General features: G+C 39.4%; 1 protein-coding gene across 4 annotated transcripts in view; it reads right to left on the bottom strand.

The window, feature by feature from the left end:
* TMEM45A (transmembrane protein 45A) overlaps window positions 1–22,038 on the bottom strand; it is a 90,133-nt gene that overhangs the window by 58,565 nt on the left and 9,530 nt on the right. The window contains exon 1 of one of the 4 annotated variants that reach the window (XM_027868292.1): window positions 17,735–17,756. The exons of 2 other annotated variants lie outside the window; for them this stretch is intronic. The gene's annotated coding sequence lies outside the window, so the exon portion shown is untranslated. Of the gene's footprint in view, window positions 1–12,169; window positions 12,613–17,734; window positions 17,757–22,038 lie in introns of those variants that run through there. One more of the 4 variants, XM_027868265.1, reaches the window with a different exon arrangement.

Raw genomic sequence — 22,038 nt, 5'->3', positions numbered from 1 at the left:
ACTTCATTATTATTAAGTCAGTTAGAAGGAGTATATATAGGCAGAGGTCATGGATGTGAGTTGAATATGATGGGATGATTAAAAAAAAGTAAGGGGTGAGAAAGAAGACTGTACTGGGAGAAGGTGAAGGGGAGAGGTAGAATGGGGCAAATTATCTGACATAAAAGAGGCATGAAAGAACTTTTACAGTGGAGGGGAGGATGGGGGAGCTGGGGTGGAAGGGTGCTTGAACCTTACTTTCATCAGAATTGACTCAAAGAGAGAGTAACATCCACATTCATCTGGATATAAAAATCTATATTACCCTACAGGAAAGTAGAAGGGGAAGGGGACAGCAGAAGGGTGGGAGCTGATAGAAAGGAGGGCAGATTGGGGGAGACTGTAGTCAGAAGCAAAACACTTTTGAATATGGACAGGATGAACGGAGAGAGAGAAGAGGACAAAGGGGGCGAGGGAAAGAATACACAATTTCCTAAACACGGTAATCATAACTGTGAAAAAAATTTTACAGCAAGCTTCTCTGATAAAGGTTTCATTTCTCAAATATATATAGAGAACTGAGTCAAATTTATAAGAATACAAGTCATTGCCCAATTGATAAATAGTCACCGGATATGAACAGGCAATTTTCAGATGAAGTAACCAAAACTATTCATAATCACATTTTAAAATGCTCTAAATAACTATTGATTAGAAAAATGCAAATTAAAACAATTCTGAAGTACCACCCCACACCTATCAGATTGGCTAATGTGACATAAAAGGAAAATGACAAATGTTGGAAGGGAACTGGGAAAATTGAGACACTAATGCACTGTTGGTAGAGTTAGGGGTTGATTCTATAGAGCACTTTGGAAATACTCCCAAAGGGCTATAAAACTATGTATACCCTTTCATCCAAAAATACCACTACTAGGTCTGTATCCCAAAGAAATGTTTTAAAGGGGGGAAAAGGACATATTTATACAAAAATATTTATAGCAGCTCTTTTCATGGTGGCAAAGAACTGGAAATTGAGGGGATGCCCATCAATTGAGGAATGGCTGAACAAGTTGTGGTATATGATTGAAATGGAATACTATTGTGCTATAGGAAATTACAAGCAAGATGATTTCAGAAAAACCTGGGAAAACTTATACAAATTGATGCATAGTGAAGTGAGCAGAACCAGGAAAACATTTTACATAGTCATAGAAATATTATACATTGATCAACTGTGAATGACTTAGCTATTCTTAGTAATACAAAGATCCAAGACAATTCCGAAGGACTTATAATGAAAAATGCTATCCATCTCCAGAGAAAAAAAACTGATGGAGTCTGAATACGGATTAAAGCATAATTTTTAAATTTTTTCTTTATTTCTCTTGTTGGGTTGGGTTTTGTTTTTTTTTTGGTCTGTGTTTTCTTTCACAATATGACTAATATGGAAATACGTTTTGCATGACTTCACATTTATAACCTATATCAAATTGTTTGCCTTTTCAATGGGGGGGAAGGAGAGAATTTGGAACTCAAGATTTTAAAAAACAAATGGTAAAAATTGGCTTTACATGTAACTGTGAAAAAACAAAATATTAAATAAATATTAAAAAAAGAAAAAAAGGGTTGGACATGACTCAATAACAACAACTATACACTGAAATTATGGACCAGGCATGCTAGAAGAATAAGAGAACCAGGTAAAGATGTTTTTACAAAATTACAGTATGGCAATGGAGGTTGGGTAACCTGGTGTGTCTGTATTCTCTCATGTTGTATGGATACTTAGGAAAGTCTTGTGTGTTGGGATATCTATACTATGAGCTACCAAAAATCAGAAAATACTTAAGGATTTAGTGATGATGACTCTGTACCAAAAAGACAATAAAAGTTGCATCCTTTAATGACACCCACCAAACCCTTCAGGTGTGGCTGTCTCAGAGATCACAAAACTCTTGCATGCAGTAAGATGCTACTGAGCTACACTTTGCTTTGATTGTTTGGAATCTAGCCATCACCTATTGTTTTCTATTATTTCTTAAGTAAGAAACAACATTTGACTGGGTGTGGGGCATATCTATGAAGACATGAGGTTGTGCTGTGCCTCATTACTGTAGGAAAAAGAAAACATTACATACAAGAAATAGTTTATTTTACGATGATTATAAGCTCACAGCTGACTCACTGATTTAACCGTGGATCATGAACCAGTATGGGAACTGCTCTGAAGAAAAAGCCATTGAGAATGATCTTAAAAGATTATATGTTAATTAAGTGAGTACAATGAAATAAAGGAAGATGGTAAGATCTTTTAAAAAAAAATTTTTATCTATGTCTTCTGTTATATCACCTTCATTTCCAAATACATCCCTCCTCCCTACCCTACCCAACAAGCTATCCCTAATAAAGGGAAAAAACAGTTCAGCAAACTAAATATTGATGGTGTCTTACAGTACATGCAATAAATAGTCTGTATTCATAGCCCCCTACCTCTGCCAAGAAGACAGAGAGGTGCATTTTCTCAATTCTTCTCTATGGTCTAGACACAAACTATTTTATCAAATATTCAACTGACTTAAAAGACTTGGAGCTTCTGCAATTAGTGGACAGATGAACAAAGAAGCACGTGGTTTTTCCCCTCAATTTTACTGTGCATAACTGTCCCCCTGATTCCCGACTACCTTCCATTCTGGAAGTTTCTGCAGTTCCACCTTAGCTGTCCTCCCAGATTACATGAAGCAGCTGTTCTGTTTCCCTGAGACATTTTCATCCTCCTCGTTCCCATCTAGAATCATTGATGGAGCCTGTTTCACAGCTGTATAACAGCTAAAGAGGGCACACCTGAAGTTCAACTCATTTGAAATATAGCTCAGGGAGTTTGAAGAGAACAGAAAGCTGTTATGCAATATGAATGATGCTCCCTCTTATCTCCCTACCCCACTTCTCAAGCTTGGTCATACCTCTAAATGCACAAGGAAAGAACCCTTGTTGATTCTCACTCCACCCAGGTACAGACTGGAAAGAAAAGGATGGGTTTTTCCTATCTTGCAAAATACTGCACAATATTTACACAAGTCAGGTGTCTCTATACAACACCCCAGTGTCCTTTTAATTTTTAACCCAGTCTTGGTTTCTGCATTAGTAAAGCTTCAAAAGCTAAAGAACAGTAGCTTTGTCATAACCATCCACTGCCCATCTAAACTGACCCAATGGACTTCCTCCCTACCTAGTCTTATGAGACCTCTCTGGTCGAGGAATGTGTTTAAAACTCCACGAAGATGAGGCGTAAAAATATTGCTGTTGCTGTTAGTCCTTTGTTCTTGAAGAGGACCGTAACATCAGGGAGGTGATGCCATGACATACAAATGACTTAGATTTGAGGGAAGGAGAGCTGTACAAAGTCACCAGGCTCACTTTCATCTCCAGAGCCATCTGGGTCCAGTAGCCAGATATAGATCAGGACAACTGGAGATTGCCCAGGATGCAGTGGAGGACCTTTGCCTTTTCAAGCTAAGGTCTTTAACAGGTCTCAGTTTCACTAAGACAGTGAGCGTTTGCGTGAATTAAGCAAGATAAATAAATTTGTTTCCCTTGGAAAACTTGTGAATCTTGTAATGTATACCCCTCCTCCTGTCCCCATTTGGCTTTTCTGTAACTCCCTTTGATTATTAGTTCTCCATCTTCACCATCTACCTCCTCCCAAACCCCCAGGCCTCAACTCAACTCCAATCCCACCTTCTGCAAAAGGCCTTTCTGGGTTTCTCTCAATGCTAGTGCCGTCCTTCTGACTTACTCTGTATATATCTTATTTGTGCATAGTTGTTTGTGTAATGTCCCTCCCATTAGAGCTCCTTGAGAGCAGGGATCATAATTTTTTGTTTTCTTTGTATCCCCAGTGCCTAGGACATAGCAAACATTTAATAAATGCGTGTTGACTCACTGACTAACTGACTGCCTTCTAGTTTCAGTCTTCTTAATTTTTTTTATGTTACAGATCCCTTTGGCAGTCTGGTGAAACCTATGGACATTATCTCAGAATAATGTTTTTAAATGCACAAGTTTTTTTTTTTTAATTTAAAGATTTTCATAAAGGAAACCAATTATATTGAAATGGTTATTTAAAAAATTTAAAGTTCACAGAGCCCAGATTAAGAAGTTTTTCTGTAATTGTTCAAAGTCCCAACTAGAACAGAAGAGAAGGCCCTGTGCTCTGAGACTCTTTCCCTCATCTTGCAATGTCCAGAGAACTCTGGTATAGACACACTCAAGAGAAGAGGGAAAGGAACATTCCCCTCTAACTAACTTTAAAATACCACCTCAAATTAAATTTTAGAATGGTAGAGCCAACAAAAAGTCAGAGTGATCTATTTTTTCCAACCTAAGGAAACTTAAGAGATAGGCAGGAGAAGTCTGTGAAGGCCTGGTGGAGGTCTGTCTGGAGCCCACACATGCCTAAGCAGCAGCAGAGGCTGCAGCAGAGGCAACAATTTCAGGAGCCCTCTGGTCAGAAACAGGAAGGGAGTCAGGTAACTGCTCAGAAAGAACTGGAAAGATAGGTTGGAAAAATAAGCAAACAAAGACAAAAAAGAATCTGACCATAAAAAACTACCACAGGGAAGACCAAGACATAAACTCAGAAGAAGACAACAATGTGAAAGCAGCTACAACAAAAGCCTCAAATAAAAATGCTAATTAGGCACAAGGCAAAGGAGAATTCCTGGAAGAGTTAAAAGACAGAGATAAGAGTGGTAGGAGAAAAATTGGGAAAAGAAATAAGAGTGATGCAAGAAAAATATGAAAAGAGAATTAACAGCTTGGCAAAAGAGGCACAAAAAAATACTAAAGAAAATAACACCTTTAAAAACAGAATTGAAAAAAAAAAGCTTTAAACAACAAAAAAAAATGGGGCAGCTAGGTGGCACAGTGGATAAAGCACCAGCCCTGGATTCAGGAGGATCTGAGTTCAAATTCGGCCTCAGACACATAACACTTACTAGCAGTGTGACCCTGGGCAAGTCACTTAACCCCATTGCCTAACCTCCAAAAAAAATTCACTGAAGAAAAGAACTCTTCAAAAAGAATTAGCCAAATAGAAAAGGAGGTACAAAAGCTCAATGAAGAAAATAATTCCTTAAAAGTTAGATTTGGACAAGAGGAAGATAATGACTCCATGAGACATCAAGAAACCATAAAACAAAGTCAAAAGAACAAAAAAAAAGAAGAAAATGTGAAATATCTCATCAGAAAAACAAGTGACCTGGAAAACAGACTCAGGAGAGATTTTTTTTTATTTTCACATTAGTCATGTTGTAAAAAAAAAAAAAAAGAATTAGAATCAAGAGAAGGAACCACAAGAAAGAAGAAACAAAACAAAACAGAAGGGGGAAAAAAGCAAATAGCATGATTTGATCTACATTCAAACTCCATAGTTCTTTCTCTGGATGTGGATAGCATTTTCCATTGTGAGATTTTTTGGAGATGTCTTAGATCCTTGCATTGCTGAGAAGAGCTAAGTCTATCAAAGTTAGTCATCACACAATGTGGCTGTTACTATGTACAATGTTCTCCTGGTTCTGCTCACTTCACTCAGTATCAATCCATACAATTCTTTCCAGGTTTTTCTGAAGTCCGTCTGCTCATCATTTCTTATAGTACAATAGTATTCCATTACATTCATATACCACAACTTGGCTCAGTCATTCCCCAATTGATGGGCATCCCCTCAATTTCCAATTCTTTGGCACCACAAAAAGAGCTGCTATAAATATTTTTGTACATGTGGGTCCTTTTCCCATTCTTATGATCTCTTTGGGATACAGCCCTCAAGTGCTATTGCTGGGTCAAAGGGTATGCACATTGTTATAGCCCTTTGGGCATAGTCAGGAGAGATAATTTAAGAATTATTGGACTACTTGAAAGCCATAATCAAAGAAAGAGCCTAGACATCATATTTCAAGAAATTATTGAGGAAAACTGACTTGATATTCTAGAACCAGAAGTTAAAATAGAAATAAGAAGAATCCACCTATCATATCCTAAAAGAGATTCCAAAATGAAAAGTCCCAAGAGTATTATAGCCAAATTTCAGAGCTCCTAGGTAAGGAGAAAATACTTCAAGAAGCCAGAAAGAAACAATTCAAGGATCATGGAGCCAATGGACTTCCCCCTGGCCTAGTCAGGATAACACAAGATTTAGCAGTGCCTACTTGAAAGGATTAGAGGGCTTAGAATATATATATTTTCTAGAAAGCAAAGGAGCTAGGATTACAACCAAGAATCACCCACCCAGCAAAACTGAGTATAATCCATCAGGAGGAAAATGGATATTCAATGAAATAGAAGACTTTCAAGCATTCCTGATAAAGAGATCAAAGTTGAATAGAAATTTGACTCTCAAATATGAGACTTGAGAAAAGTATAAAAACATAATAGGAAAAAAATGTGAAATATCTCATCAGAAAAACAACTCACCTGGAAAGTAGATCCAGGAGAAATAATTTAAGAATTAATTAAGACTACCTGAAAGCCATGATGAAAGAAAGAGCCTACACATCATATTTCACGAAATTATTGAAGAAAACTGCCTTGATATCCTAGAACCAGAGGGTAAAATAGAAATGGAAAGACTCTACTGATCACCTCCTGAAAGAGATACCAAAATGAAAACTCCCAGAAATATTATAGCCAAATTCCAGAGCTCCCAGGTCAAGGAGAAAATACTTCAAAAAGTTAGGAAAGAAAAAAAATCTGAATATTGTGGAACCACAGTCAGAATCACACAAGATTTAGGGGCTTCCACATTAAAGTAGTGGATGGCTTGGAACATGATATTCACTACTAGGTCTGTATCCCAAAGAGATCAAAGGAAAAGGAAAAGGACCTATATGTACAAAAATATTTATAACAGCTGTTCATTTTATGCTGGGAAAGAACTGGAAATCAAGGCGATGCTCATCAACTGGAGAATGAACAAGTTGTGGCATATGATTGTGGTGGAGTACAACTGTGCTATAAGAAATGACAAGGTGGGGTAGTTTCAGAAAAACATGCCAAGACCTATATGAACTGATGCAAAGTGAAGTAAGAAGAACTGGAAGATCACTGTGCACAGTAACAGCAATGTCTGTAAGGCAGCTGGTGGCTCAGTGAATAGAGCACTGGGCCTGAAGTCAGGAAGACCTGAGTTCAAATCCAGCCTCAGACACTTCCTAGCTGTGTGACCCTGGGCAAGTCACTTAACCTCTGATTGCTTGACAAAAGGATCCACTGGATCCAACTGAGAAGGAAATGGCAAAGTACTCCAGTATCTTTACCAAGAAAACTTCATGGACAGTTGGTCCACAAGGGTCATAAAGAGTTGGACACAACTGATTGGCTAAATAACATCAAAAACAGAGTGTCGTAATGATGATCAACTGTGAAAGACTTGGCTACTCTGATCAATACAATGATCCAAGACAATTCCAAAGGACTCATGATGAAAAAGTGCTATCCCTCCACAGAGAGAACTGATGAACTCTAAGTGCAAACTGAAATATAATTTTTTCACTTTCTTTATTTTTCTTGGTTTTTTTTAAATGTGGCTAATATGGAAATATGCTTTACATGATTTCACATGTATAATTGATATCATATTGCTTGCCTTCTCTCTGGGTGGGGAATGGGGTGGAACAGAAGGAGAGAATTTGGAACTCACAATTTAAAAAGAAAAGAATGTTAAAAATAAATGTTTTTTTAAATGAAGAATCAAATTTTTTAAATAAATATTGATTGAAAAATATTTTTTTAATTTCTTAAAAAAGAGAAAGGGCAAGGGTTCAGAAAGGGTTGTCAGGGACTCAGCTGTATGTTATCTCCTAATAATCATCACTGCCCAGCCCTTCAATGCTTTCTGTGCCTTAGGGTACCTCAAAGCAAAAGAGTTTCCAAGGGATACACATAACATAATACAGTTTCCAAAGGAAGGCCACTAGACCCCTGGGTCCACAATGCTCTCGTGTTGGGGGGGAGGGAGAAGCACAGAATGGGGGGCAGGGGATTATAAAGAAAATCTATATATGAATTCCGGCTCTTCCATTAATTTGCAGGGTAACTCTGGGCTACCTAATTCACTTCTCTGGGCCTCATTTTCTTTAGTTCCCTCATATGCAAAATGAAGGGGTTGCTTTTCTAAAGAATGCTAAGGAATGGAATCACTACACCATAAAAGGGGTTGGGAAAATTGGACAGCTGGACAGTAAACAACAACAAAAAAAGGAGTTCGGAGCCATACTTCACACCACACACTACAATAAACTCTAATTGGATTGGTGATATTGACATTTTTTAAAACGGGCGTAAGGGAATAACATATTTGGTACAATGAACAGAGAACTGACCTCTGAATCAGAAAGACCTAAATTTAAGTCCTGGTCTGCCACTTATTGGCTGCGTGACCCTTAGCAAGTCATTTAAGTGAGAAAGAAACCTCTTCAGTGCTCTGTAAGACAATGAATTGCAAAGTACCAATCTCCATGGATAGAGGGAACTCCTCACCAGCAGCTTCTCCAATGAAATCACAAGGCCATTCAACATTGAAATATAATATATACATGTACATGCACACATATATATATATATATCATACCTATCTATATGTATAGAAATACATTCAAATACATATCTACATAAATTATTTATATCAGTCTCACATTCGGAAAAGACTTGCATTATCATCAAACAAGTGCAAGAAATTACTGAAGATGATCCTATCACTTTGTGATATACACCTACCACGAAGAGAACAAAGAAAGAAGAAAAGGCTTAATACGTGCAAAACTATTCAAGCAGTTCATTTTGTGGTACCAAAGAACAGGCTGTTGTTTGACAATTATTAAGTTTTTAACAAAAGTTTCTTTTTTTCTTTTTTAAAGTAAAATAAGGGGTTTGATTAATGACCATGAGGGTCTCTTGTAGACCTAACATTCATGATCCTATGAAATTATCTCACCTGACTCTCTAGCTCTTCCTCCATCCAACACACCTAGCTTTTAGAATTGGCAGCAGGTTTCTAGCTCGATGTACTTTTGTAAATACCTACAAGTAGAACTGGGCAGCTAGGTGGCAGTGGACATGCCTGAAGTCAGGAAGGCTGGAGTTCAAATCCAGTCTGACACTCACTAGCTGTGTGACCCCAGGCAAGTCACTTAACCCTGTTTGCCTCAGTTTCCTCATCTATAAAATGAGCTGGAGAAGGAAATGGCAAACCACTCCAGTATCTTTGCTAAGAAAAACCTCAAATGGGGTCATGAAGAGTCAGATACCACTAAACAAAAACAGGTAGAAAGTTATGCCCTCATTGGGGCTATGTGCAGCACCTGCTGCCTCTCTGTCCCCACAGATCAACTACCTTCCCTCAAAGATTATGGTAACAATATCCTCCACCTATGGCCTCGGGCCTCTTGTCCCTGGGGATAGGGAAACAACCAGAGCCTTAAAAGTCTCTCCATACACACTGCTTTGGAACTGCTGCCTCTGCTGCCTTTCCATATAGAAAGACCTATAAGGCCTAGCTCAATGCATCCTTGTTCTGCACTGACTAGTCTTCTATCTTGCGCTTCTCCTAAGGGACATTTCAATTATCCTCTCTTGTATTTTCAAGATACTACCAAAATGGGTAAATTCTTTTTTTGTTTGTTTTGGTGAGGCAATCGGGGTTAAGTGACTGACTTATCTAGGGTCACACAGCTAGTATCAAGTGTCTGAGGTTGGACTATGAACCTGGGCCCTCCTGATTCCAGGGCTGGTGCTTTATCCACTGCACCACCTAGCTGCCCCTAAAATCAGTGAATTCTTGGCTCCCTTGGTGCCTTCTCTCTCTATGGTCTCTGCCTGGATGTAAAAAGCATGCTTCCCCAAAGACTTCTCACCCCTGGACTAAAAAAGTCTCTTGGCTCAATCTGCTCAGGTCCATGGGAAAAGCTGGTTTTACTTTACTTCAGATCCTCCTTTGAGTTCTGACATCTTGCAATTCCTCTCACCAGGTGACTCTGAAAGTAGGTTCCTTTTTGTTACAGTAGAGCCTAGTGGAAAGGTAGGGAAGGAAGGAAATAGAACTCATCCCAGAAAGTCAACTTACATAGGTTCATTGCTCTGATATATAGTCAAGATGGGGATCCTATGAATACCCTTTGATTCAGCAATACCACAACTAGGTCGGTATCCCAAAGAGATTAAAAAGGTGGGGGGGGGGGCCTATTTATATAAAAATAGCTCTTTTGTGGTGTCCAAGAATTGGAAATTAAGGGATGCCCCTCGATTGGTGAATGGCTGAACAAGTTGTGGTAAAACATATTTCTACATTAGTTACATGGTGAAAGAAGAAACAGACTAAAAGAAAAAACTATGAGAAAAATAAAGTGAAAATAGCATGCTTCGATGTGCATTTAGACACCATAGTTCTTTCTCTGGTTGTAGATAGCTTCTTCCATCATGAGTCCTTTGGAATTTCTTGGATCATTGTATTGATGAGAAGAGCTAAATCATTCGTAGTGGATCATTGTACAATGTTGTTGTTACTGTGTACAATGTTCTCCTGGTTCTGTTCACTTCATTTTGCATCAGTTCATGTAAATTTTTCCAGGTTTTTCTGAAATCCACCTGCTTGTCATTTCTTATAGCACAATAGTATTCCATTCCATTCATATACCACAACTTGTTCAGCCATACATAACCTATATCAAATTGCTTACCATCTTAGGGAGGGGGAGGGGCAGGAAGGGAGGTAGAAAATTTGGAACTCAAAAAAAATTTTTTAAATGAGTGTTTAAAATTGTCTTTACATGTAATTGGAAAAAAACGTTATCAAAAAAAAAAAAGATGGGGATCCTGCTGCCTGCACCAACAAGCCAAATGACCAGTGCAACCTGACTGAAAACACACATACGCAGCCCTCACATTGCCACAGCTTGGGGGACTAAGGATCTCTGGCTCATTTACATGAGCCCAGCTTTAACTCTCTCCTACCTTCTGTAGGGCTTCCTTTCATTGTCCCAAACCCAGACCCATTAATGATACAAGCCCAGATAGATGACCAGCGGTGCCACAGGTCACCAGGAGCTTAGTATTGCTGTCCCTAAGAACTTTGACATTGTTAGCTGACCCACAATTCCATTGGTTCAGTACTATCTTACCTTCTCAAGATCACCCCAACATAGGTCTTTTTCAGGACTGAATTCAGCTCCCCTTCTGTTCTTTTGGTTGGACATTCAGCTACACCAGCCTATCTATTAATCTAGTCTATTTCAATAGCCTTCTAATTGGTCTACCTGCCACAAGTCTCTCCCCATTACAATCCATCCTCTACTCGGCCGCCAAAATGATTTTCCTAAAACATAGATCTGACCATGTTACTCTCTCCCCCACCACTCCGACTGAATAAACTCCACTGTCTTCCTATTATTATTAAATTATTATTATTAAATATAAAATCCTCTTTGGGGCATTCAAAGCCCTCTATAACCTGCCCCCCACAGCCACCTTTCCAGTCTTCTTATACCTTACTCATCCCCACATAGTCTGAGATGCAGTGACACCAACCTCCTTGCTGTTCCTCAAATAAAACACTCCATCCCCAGACTGGGCATTTTCTCTGGCTATTCCCCATGTCAGGAGTTCTCTTGTCTCCTGGCTTCCTTCAAGTCCCAGCTAAAATCCCACCTTCTACCAGAAGCCTTAATGCTAGTGCCTTCTGAGATTATCTCCCATTTTATCCTTGTTTGTACACAGTTGTTTGCATGTTGTCTCTCCCAATTGACTGTGAGATTCTCAAGGGTAGGGACTGGTTTGTGCATTGTTTTGTAGTCCCCAGTGCTTAGGACAGCGCCTGACACTTAGCAGGCTTGAATGCTTGTTGCCTGACTGACTGATATCAGACCCCATTGTCTGGGGGACAGAATGCCCTTGCCAACCAATCTTCCAACTCCTCATTTATCCCTTTTTTTTTTTTAAATCTCCTCCCAATTCCAAATGGACATCAGCCAGTAAAACTCATTTATGTATACAGGGCATACTATCGGATCTCCCCTCTCTACCATGGGTCACAGTCCACTAGCCTCCACCCTCTCACATTCAATAGACATCCTTCCCTATGCCACCAAATGGTCTCCCTTCCTGCCTTATATCCAACACTGAAGATGCAGCATCTTACCTTTGTCTTAAGGCTCTGGAACACACCTCCTCCTCTTCTCCAACAAAGTATTTCCATCTTCTATCAAGGACACTACCCAGTCAAGGGCAAATTTTCCCAATTTCCATACATTAAATGGCACCAATATCTAGGGGTGGGGAACCTATGGCCTTGAGGCCACATGTGGCCCTCTAGGTCCTCAAATGTGGCCCTTTGGATTCAGTCAATCCTCTCTAATCTGATGTAAAAGTAGAGGGCTGAGTCAAAATAACAAACTGATACAGCCCAAGGAAGGCTAATGTTTCTCTCTACCTCCTGTCACCTCCAAAATGGGCAGGGATGGAATCATGAGCTTAGGGCACAGCCCAGCAACAGAAAGTGTGGGTTGGGCTGTAAGCATGACCTGCCCAAGCTATTCCTACATTCCTCCCTGTGCCTGCTTCCTATAGTTGTTCCACCAAGCTCTGCACCACAATTACACCACCTTCCAAGGTGATATTCCCTTTGGAGAAGTCAAATTCACGTCATACCAGGGTGTAACAGCTTCTGATATAAGCACTCCCAAGAGAACAGGGAAGGGCTCAAAAGGTATTGTCATGAACATACCTTTCTCTAAGCATAATCCTGAATGAAAAAAATGGACATTGAATGAACTGTCAGACTTTCAGGACTTTGTAAAAAAAAAAAACTGAACTTAATAGAAGATTTGACGTACATACAAGAGAATCAATAAGAACAGACCATTTGCCTTTAATGTATGTAAAATATAAAACAAATGTCTAAGATTGTTATTAGTAATTGTGTAGTTTGTAAGAAAGATTGGGGAAGACCTGAGTATGATATGACTTTAAAAGGTAAAACCATTCAGGAACAGCTAAAAAGAGTAATTATCTTATACAAATGAGGAGCGAGAGGAAGAACAACACAGAGGAATTAGATGGGGAGGAGGGCCGGTAGTTCTGGAAATCTACTTTCATCGGGAATGGGTTTAAGAGGGAACAATATATATCTATCTATATCTATATCTAGAAGTGTATAAAAGTCTTCTGAATTCAGAAGGAAATAAAATGCTAAGTGGATAGGGAGTGGGGAGAGGATAAGGGAGGGATCTCTAGACAGGAGGGTGAGGGAATAGGTCAAAGAGGCATATAAAAGAGTATTTAGATTTATGAGAATGGAGGACTAGGGAGGGATCCTTGGAGTGGAGGTCAGTTAAGTAATAGAGGGGCAAGGTAGAGGGTAGAAGTAAAGTAGAGGAATTCGGAGGGATAGGAAATAAGAGATATGCACAAACATTAAAAACAAAGATCAGAAGTAAAATTTCTTAGGGAAAGTATGTCTATATATGCATGTATGTGTGTGTATATGTATATGTGTCTGTGTGTGTATCTACATATCTATATCTTTATATAAATATATCCATGCTTAATTGCAGCCTTCTTGGGGGGAGGGGGAAAAAAAGAACAAAATAAAAACTGCACAGCAGAGAACAAAAGAAAACTAGCAAGAATGCAAAGAGGGACAACACTCAATATAATGCGCAGTATTTATTATATAGGCATTCCTGAAATGGAAATTTATTGCTATATATTTTGAATCCTCTCTTAAGTTCTGCTGTGTACATGACACGTTTTTTTTCTTTTCTTATTTTGTATTTAAGTTTAAATATTTATATTTAAAATATGTTTCTTTTTCTTTTCTTATTGTGTATTTCTGTTTTGGTTGTTTTTTTGTTATAAAGGAGAGTTTCACTAAGGTTAGAGAAATCATGGGAAATAGTGCTATTTTTTAAAAGAGCATCAATAAAATATTGTAAAAGAAACAAATGACACAGCTGTCTCTGATCTTGTTGCGTGAGAGGAAGTTATTACCTACAACCCATGAGCCAAATCCTCAGGCAGCTTATAGCATATGCCAGTAAACAAGATTTGGTTATGTACACACATCAAAGGAAAGCACAGACACATAAGGGAGGTCATTCTGGGGTCTAATCTAGCCCCCAGGACAATATTATTCTTTCCAGAAAAAGGTCTTATCTAACTCTCTTACTCTCCCTTCCTGAAACTCCAACTTAAAGGCCAACCTAAACACTACAAAGATTTCTGTTAGAGAGGCAGAATGGTGTAATTACAAGAATGTTAGACTTGCAGAAATGGAAAAAGATAAATGTTGGAAGGGATATAGGAAAATTAGGACACTAATGCAGTGTTGGTGGAGTTGTGAACTGATCAAACCATTCTGGAGAGCAATTTGGAACTATGACCAAAGAACCATGAATCTGTGTATATACCCTTTGACCCAGAGATACAACTACTAGGTCTGTGTCCCAAAGAGATTTTTAAAAGGGGGGGAGGGGAAGGAGGAAAGGACCTATTCATACAAAAATATTCACAGCAGTTCTTTTCATGGCAAAGAATTAAAAATTGAGGGGATGCCCATCAATTGAGGAATGGCTGAACAAGTTGTGATATATGATTGCGATGGAATACTTTTGTGCTATAAAAAATGATGAGTAATCCCCAGTTGATAAATGGTCAAAGGATATGAACAGAGAGCAATTTGGAACTATGCCCAAAGGGCTATGAAATTGTGCATACCCTTTGACCCTGCAATACCACTTCTAGGGCTATATCCCAAAAAGATCATAAAAACAGGAAAAGACTCACATGTACAAAAACATCTATAGCAGCTCTTATTGTGGTGGCAAAGAATTGGAAATTGAGGGGATGCCCATCAATTGGGGAATGGCTGAACAAGTTGTGGTATGTGAATGTAATGGAATACTACTGTGCTATAAGAAAAGATGAGCAGGCAGACTTCAGAAAAACCTGGAAAAACTTACATGAACTGATGCTGAGTGAAGTGAGCAGAACCAGGAGAATATTGTACACAGTAACAGCCACACTGTGTGATGTCTGACTTTGATAGACTTGGCTCTTCTCAGCAATGCAAAGATCTAAGACAACTCCAAAAGACTCACAATGGAAAATGCTATCCACATCCAGAGAAAGAACTATGGTGTCTGAATGCAGATACTATTACTCTCCCACTATTTACTCTCCTTTTCCTTTGTTGCTTTGCTTTATTGCTTCATTTTCATAGTTCTTCCCATTAGTTCTATTTGTTTTTTACATCATGACTAATCGGAAAATTTGCTTAATATGAATGTATAAGCAGAACCTATATCAGGTTGCATGGCATGGGGGGGGAGAAAAGAGGAGAGGAGAAAATTTAAAACTCGAAATTTTATGGAAGTGAATGTTGAAAACTAAAAATAAATAAATTAACTATTTTTTTAAATGATGAGCAGTATGATTTCAGAAAAATCTGGAAAGACTTACATAAACTGATACAAATTGGAGTAAGCAGAACCAGAAGAACATCATACACAGTAATAGCAATATTGTACAATGAACAACTGTGAATAACTTAGCTATTCTCAACAATACAAAGATCCAAGACAACTGCAAAGGACTCATGATAAAAAATGCTATCCAAGAACTGATAAAATCTGAATGCAGATCAAAGTATATAATTTTTCATTTTATTTTTTTGGGGAGAAAGGGTTGGTCTGTGTTTTCTTTCACAACATGACTGACATAGAAATATATTTTACATGATTGCACATGTATAATTAATGGGGTGGTGGGACCTGGACCCCAAAAAGCCCTAAGACCATGTCTAAGTAACCCAGCCCCCCCGCCTCCATTCTCCCCACCCCTGCCCCAAGAGAAAATTCTCTCTGTCTTACAGGCACAGACAGGGTTGACCCTGTAATTTCTCAGATAAAAGCTATCTCAGGGATGCATACCCCAAGAACTCTTTCTCTGGTACCTACCCAAGGATTCTGTCTCTGGTGCCTGCCCAAGGACCATGCTTAAGCAATCCTTTTATCTTGTCCCCTCAACCCCATATATTCCAGCAGCCCAACACCTAGACCACTTTCATATGCTCATCACTCCCTAATCCTACCCCAATTCACCTAATTAGCATATTTAGCATCCTTTCACTGTCCCTTTTTCCATGTAAAATTAACATCACTCCTATCAGGTTGCAGGTTCCCTTGGAACTTCACCCGCTCCCAGTGGAGTCACAATAAACTTTGCCACTTGCCTGGAAGACAGTTTGAGTGTGTGAATTCATTCCAAGCAACTCCACCTTGTTCCCTGAAATTGCTTACCATCTCTCAAAACAGGGAGGGGAAAGAAGGAGGAAGCGAATTTGGAACTCAAAAAAATTTTAAATGAATGTTAAAAATTGTTTTTACAAGTGATTGGTTAAAAAAAATGAGAATATATATGTGTGTGTGTGTGTGTGTGTGTGTGTGTGTGTATACATATATATTCTCCATCCCCCCCCCCCAAAAGAAAGGATGTTAGACTTGGAGTCTAGAGAAACCTAGACGTGTATCCTGGCTCTGACACTTAGGAGGTATGTGACCCTGGATAAGTCAAACAATTTCTCTTAGCCTCAGTATCCTTACTCATAAAATGGGGCTGACTTATAGTACACGTGAAGTAAGGAAATTGCTTTGTAAACCTTAAAGTGCTCTATAAATGCAAACTGTTATTATTGTCTATGACTTTTGAAACACAAAAATCTCATTAACGTTATGAGAGCTTTTTAGATTCCCTTTTTCTTGTTTCTACAAGACCTCTTATGAATCAACCCTATCTTCCAAGTTTGCCATATCCATCATCCGCCCAACCTGTATTTAAAGGAACATGCAGGTCAAATTACAGCCGACTAACCAGGTGAGGTAAAAGCCAGTGTGGTTCTCAACAAGCAGGGTTCTAAACAAACACTTTGAGGCATATCATACACCCCTCGGAGGGCGTGCTCAATAACTGTTAGGCATATTTCTGCTTTTACAAATATCAATTTGATCCCAAAGCTGTGACCCTTCAAAATCATAATTTGTGACACCCACCTCACCCCTCTGATGGCTTCCCATTACTATCTTTCAAACTGTTCCTCATTCCCTAAGACATTGTTGGGGGGAGGGTGAAATTGGTGGTAGCCAGAGGAATAGAATCTCTTGAGTTAAATTTACAAGTAGATCAGGAACTCCAAACCAAAAATGGAGGAGGGGAGGGAAGACAGACAGATGGATGGATGGGGAGAGAGACGGACAGGGAGAGAGAGTGGAGGGGGAGGGAGGAAGAAAGGGAGGAGAGGGAAGAGAAAGAAAGAGAGAACATTACTCTGCTGAATCCTGTGAAATATCTTGTGTTTATAAAAGAAGGTTACTTATAAAAGTGTAGTCAGGTGGAGGAAGGATGAAGGCACTGTAGAATGAGGATGAAGGAAAGGGACAAAAATTAGAGAAAAGTACAAGGCTTAATGATACCACTGTCTCACACCACTAGTGAACATGACTCCCAGCAGTACCAAAGAGAACCCTGCATTTGTATCTATCCAGACAAAAGAGCAGTTCTTAAAATTTGGGGTCCACTTGCCCCACCCAACACCAAAAAACAACTAATTCATCCACAGGATTAATGGAAACGTTGGCCTAAATTTGGAGGAGACATCAATGAGCCGTAAATATTTCTGACCTTGTGACACCAAGACATTACCACTCACCCAAGACTCACGCAGTTCAGATCAAAGCCCAGTACATACAAGATTTCCCTATGTAAACACAACAAAGGAAAGAACAGACACACAGCCTCCAAATCTGGAATATTCTTTGCCCCAGCAGGCATACTCATCATCACTAGTCGTATCCACCCATTTTTTAAGCTAAGTGCAGCCCTATGCTAATTTTAAACAGTGTGGCAATACAGAAGACATGCCCTTCCCCCAAGCCTGTTAGCTCCCTGCCCAGATAGTAGCAGAGATTTGTCAGGGCCACTTCTCTGTTGTGAAACTGATGGCTTTGTTGTGCTCACTAAAGGTATTAATATGAACCCTCTTTTTTTCCTAGTATGACAGGGGTGTGTGGCATTATAGAACAATACCTTTAGATGGTCCACCATGCTTGATCTGTTAAGTATTCATAGACTCATAGATTTTGAGGTAGAAGAGAGCTTGGAAATCAACCCCTTCATTTTACAAATGTGGAAACTGAGCCTTAGGGAGACTGAGTGATTTCCCCAAAGTCATACATGTAGTAAGTAAGAGGGCTAGAATTTGAACCTAGGAATACACGGATGGTAAGCCTTCATCTGCAGGTGAAGAGCCACATTCAAGAGCATTGAGTCAAGCTGACATGGCTGGCCACACAAAATGGAACAGAAAAGTCAGTTGAAATCAGTAATCATGTTCTCTGCAGGAAATGTCACTGAAGCTACATATGGCAACAAACTGAGTGTGGTCATGGGGCAGAGTGATGTTGTGGCATGAGGAAAAAGCATTTCCTGTCCCGTTCCTAGGTACCCAGTTTTCAGCTCCCCTAAAATACTCCTTTTTTCGTAGTTTCTTCTCTATTCATTTCTGAAATCATGGGCTTTCTAAATGTTCCAAATTGTTTCACACCTTCACAATTTATTGCATAGTGCCTTTTATTACAAAAGTCCAAAGAGCTACTGAAATATTTTTTGGGGGCCTCAGTTTTCTCCTCTAGAAAATGGAGGGATTTGATGAGATGATCTTTAAGTTCCCTTCTGGCTCTCAATCCTATGACTCTATGATCTGGATTCATAACAGCCACAGAAGGATATGTTTTTTAAAAAATTCCATCTTAGAGGGAACCAAACTGAGGGCATTCAGAAGTGATTCTTCCAATACAAACTGAGTATGAATACTAGCAGGCTTAATTCATCAAAATTTCACCAAAAAAAAAAAAAAAAAGCAACATTCAGTGAGAGTAGTCCATGCATGAGTGTTTTTTGAGATTAGAGGCAGGGATATCATTTGTGTTCCCAGACTAAAGATAGTGCATAGCAACTCCTTCCAACCCCTCTCACCTCCCAGTCCAGGATGGTATATATGTGTGTATATATGTGTATATATATATATACATGTATGTGTGTGTATAAAATATCATATAATATATATAATGCATATATTTGTGTGTGTGTGTTCACATATATTTACATATGCATATATTTATGTGTGTGTGTATACATATATATATACATATATATGAGGCTCCAGGGAAAGTACTTAAGCTGCAATGTCAGAAAATCAGGAGATATAATGGCCCAGAAGCCAAAAATGAATAATAAAGTAGACCCGCGATGGTAACCAATAGTATGCAGGCAAAGGTGCTATATGAGATCATTCCAAGTCACACTCACATTTCTAATCCAAACAAAATGATGGAGAAGAAACACACACCCAGGTCGATTTGAAGCAATTGTAATATTCTCTATAGGAAATGTCACTGAACCAGAATGAAGATGTGGGAAGCATGATTTCACCTCGAACTTACTAGAGATGAGAAGAAAAGTTTGGAATAGGTTCCATACTTCAATTCTTATTCCCATGACTTCCATTTATGCCCTAATTTTATACAAATTACAATCATGTTTTATTTGCATTCTCTCAGTGAAGAACCTTACCTCATATTTCACAGAAAAAAATTGAAGTCATTCACCATGAACTCCCTCTTCTCCCTTCTCCATCTCCTTTCACTCAGGTGCTTTCTGCCACTCTCTCCTCCTTCACCCCTCTCACATGCTGAGGCAGCCTTACTCTTTACCAAAGCTAACCTCTCTACTTGTTCAAGTGATCCCATTCTGTCCCATCTCCCCCAACACATCGCTTCCTCTGTCATCCCTACTCTTCCTGTATTTTCAATCCCTCTCTGTCTACTGGCTCATTTCCTACTGCCTACATACATGCCAATGTTTCCCCCATCCTGAAAAAAAAAAAAATTCTCACTTGATCCTTCCATCCGCATGCTATCATTGTATTTTTCTACCCCCTTCCAGCTAAACTCTCAAAAAGGCCATCTATAACGGGTGCCTCCGCTGTCTTTCCTCTCTCTCTCTTCTTAACGTCTTACAATTTGGCTTCTCACCTTATCATTCCACCAAAACTACTCTCTCCAAAAGTTACTAATGATCTCTTAGTTGTCAAATCAAATGGCCTTATCTTAATCCTCATTCTCCTTGACCTCTCTGCACCCTTTGACACCGTTGATCACTCTCTCCTTCTTGATACTCTCCTCTCTCCAAGTTTCTGGGACACCCCTCTCCTGGTTCTCCTCCTACCTATCTAACCACTCCTTCTCTGTCTCCTCTGATGGATCCTCCCCCAGATCACCCCTTCTAACTATAGGTGTCCTTCAAGGTTCTGTCCTGGGTCCTCTTCTCATCTCCCTCTATACTACTTCACGTGATGATCTCATCAGCTCCCATAGATTTAATTACTATGTCTATGATAACGATTCTAAAATATATCTTTCTTGCTCCATTCTCTCTGCTGACCTCCAGACTGGCATCTCCAACTACCTTTCAGACATCTCAAATTGGTGTCTAGTAGACATCTTAAACTCAAAATGTCCAAAAAGAATTCATTATTTTTCCCCCTAAACCCTCCCTGCTTCCTACCTTTCCTATTACTATAGAGGACACCACCATCGTCCTAGTCCCTCAGGCTCACAACCTAGGAGTCATGCTGGTTTCCTCATTATCTCTGCCTCACCCCCCATCCAATCTGTTAGCAAGCGCTGTTGATTTCACCTTTGCAAAATCTCCCTTTCTGTCCTCTGACACTGCCCCCATTCTTATGATGGCCTTCATCACCTCAGGCCTTGCACTACCCTGCAGGTGGGCCTGCCTGCCTCAAGTCACTCCTCACTCCAATCCATCCTCCATTCATCCACTAAAGTGATTTTCCTAAAACACAGGTCTGATCCTGTCACCCCCTCTACTCAATAAACTACAGCGGCTTCCTATTTCCTCCAGGAGCAAGTACAGAATTATCTATTTGCCATTCAAAGCCCTTCATAACCTAGCCCGTTCCTATCTTTCCTTGACAAATGCTCTTCAATCCAGTGACACTCTCCATCTCTCAGCTCCAGACATTCTCTCTGACTGACTGTCCCCCATGCCTGAAATGCTCTTCCACCTCATCTCTGCCTACTGACTTTCTGGCTTCCTTTAAGTACCAACTAAAATTCCACCTTTTACTGGAAGCTTTCCCCAACCCCTCTTTTTTTTTTTTTTTTTTTTTTTTTTGGTGAGGCAATTGGGATTAAGTGACTTGCCCAGGGTTACACAGCTAGTGAGCATTATGTGTCTGAGGCCAGATTTGAACTCAGGTCCTCCTAACTACAAGGCCAGAGCTCTATCCACCACACCACCTAGCTGCCCCTCTCCAACCCCTCTTAATTCAGTGCTTTTCCCTTTTTAAATTATTTCTCCTGTATATAGTTTGCTTTATATACATTTGTCTGAATGTTGTCTCCCCCATTAGATTGTAAGCTCTTTGAGGGTAGGACTGCCTTTTGCCTCTTTCAGTGCCTAGCAATAATAGGAGCTTAATAAATGTTAACTGAATTATTGAATTGAACATAGCAGTCTGGGGAGGAGGTATCATTTCATCTCTGATCCTGTCTCCACTATAGAGATGGGGAAGCTAAGGTACAACACTGTTAAGTCAGGGGTGTTTGTTTTTAAGAAGCATACAATCTATTGGTAAAAGGGAAATATATAAATGAAACAAAGAATTACACAATAACAATTTAATATATACACTGAAAATATAGCACCAACTAAACAGATGTGCTGTCAATTTGGGAAATTGGAAGAGTGTCAAATGTCAAGCCAGATCAGTCATTCTACCCCCTAACACAGTGACCAACACCAGTCACACAAGAAAAGCTTGCTGCTGCTGATTACAGCAGGCACCCAATAAATGCTTGCTGCTGATTAAAGCAGGCACCCAATGAATGCTTGCTGCTGATTACAGCAGGCACCCAATAAATGCTTGCTGCT

Source organism: Vombatus ursinus, unplaced genomic scaffold (genome assembly GCF_900497805.2).
Source record: "Vombatus ursinus unplaced genomic scaffold, bare-nosed wombat genome assembly UNPS02001419.1, whole genome shotgun sequence".
NCBI classification, from domain to species: domain Eukaryota; kingdom Metazoa; phylum Chordata; class Mammalia; order Diprotodontia; family Vombatidae; genus Vombatus; species Vombatus ursinus.
Note: the sequence above shows the minus strand (reverse complement) of the source record. Positions and strands in the feature narration are given on the sequence as shown.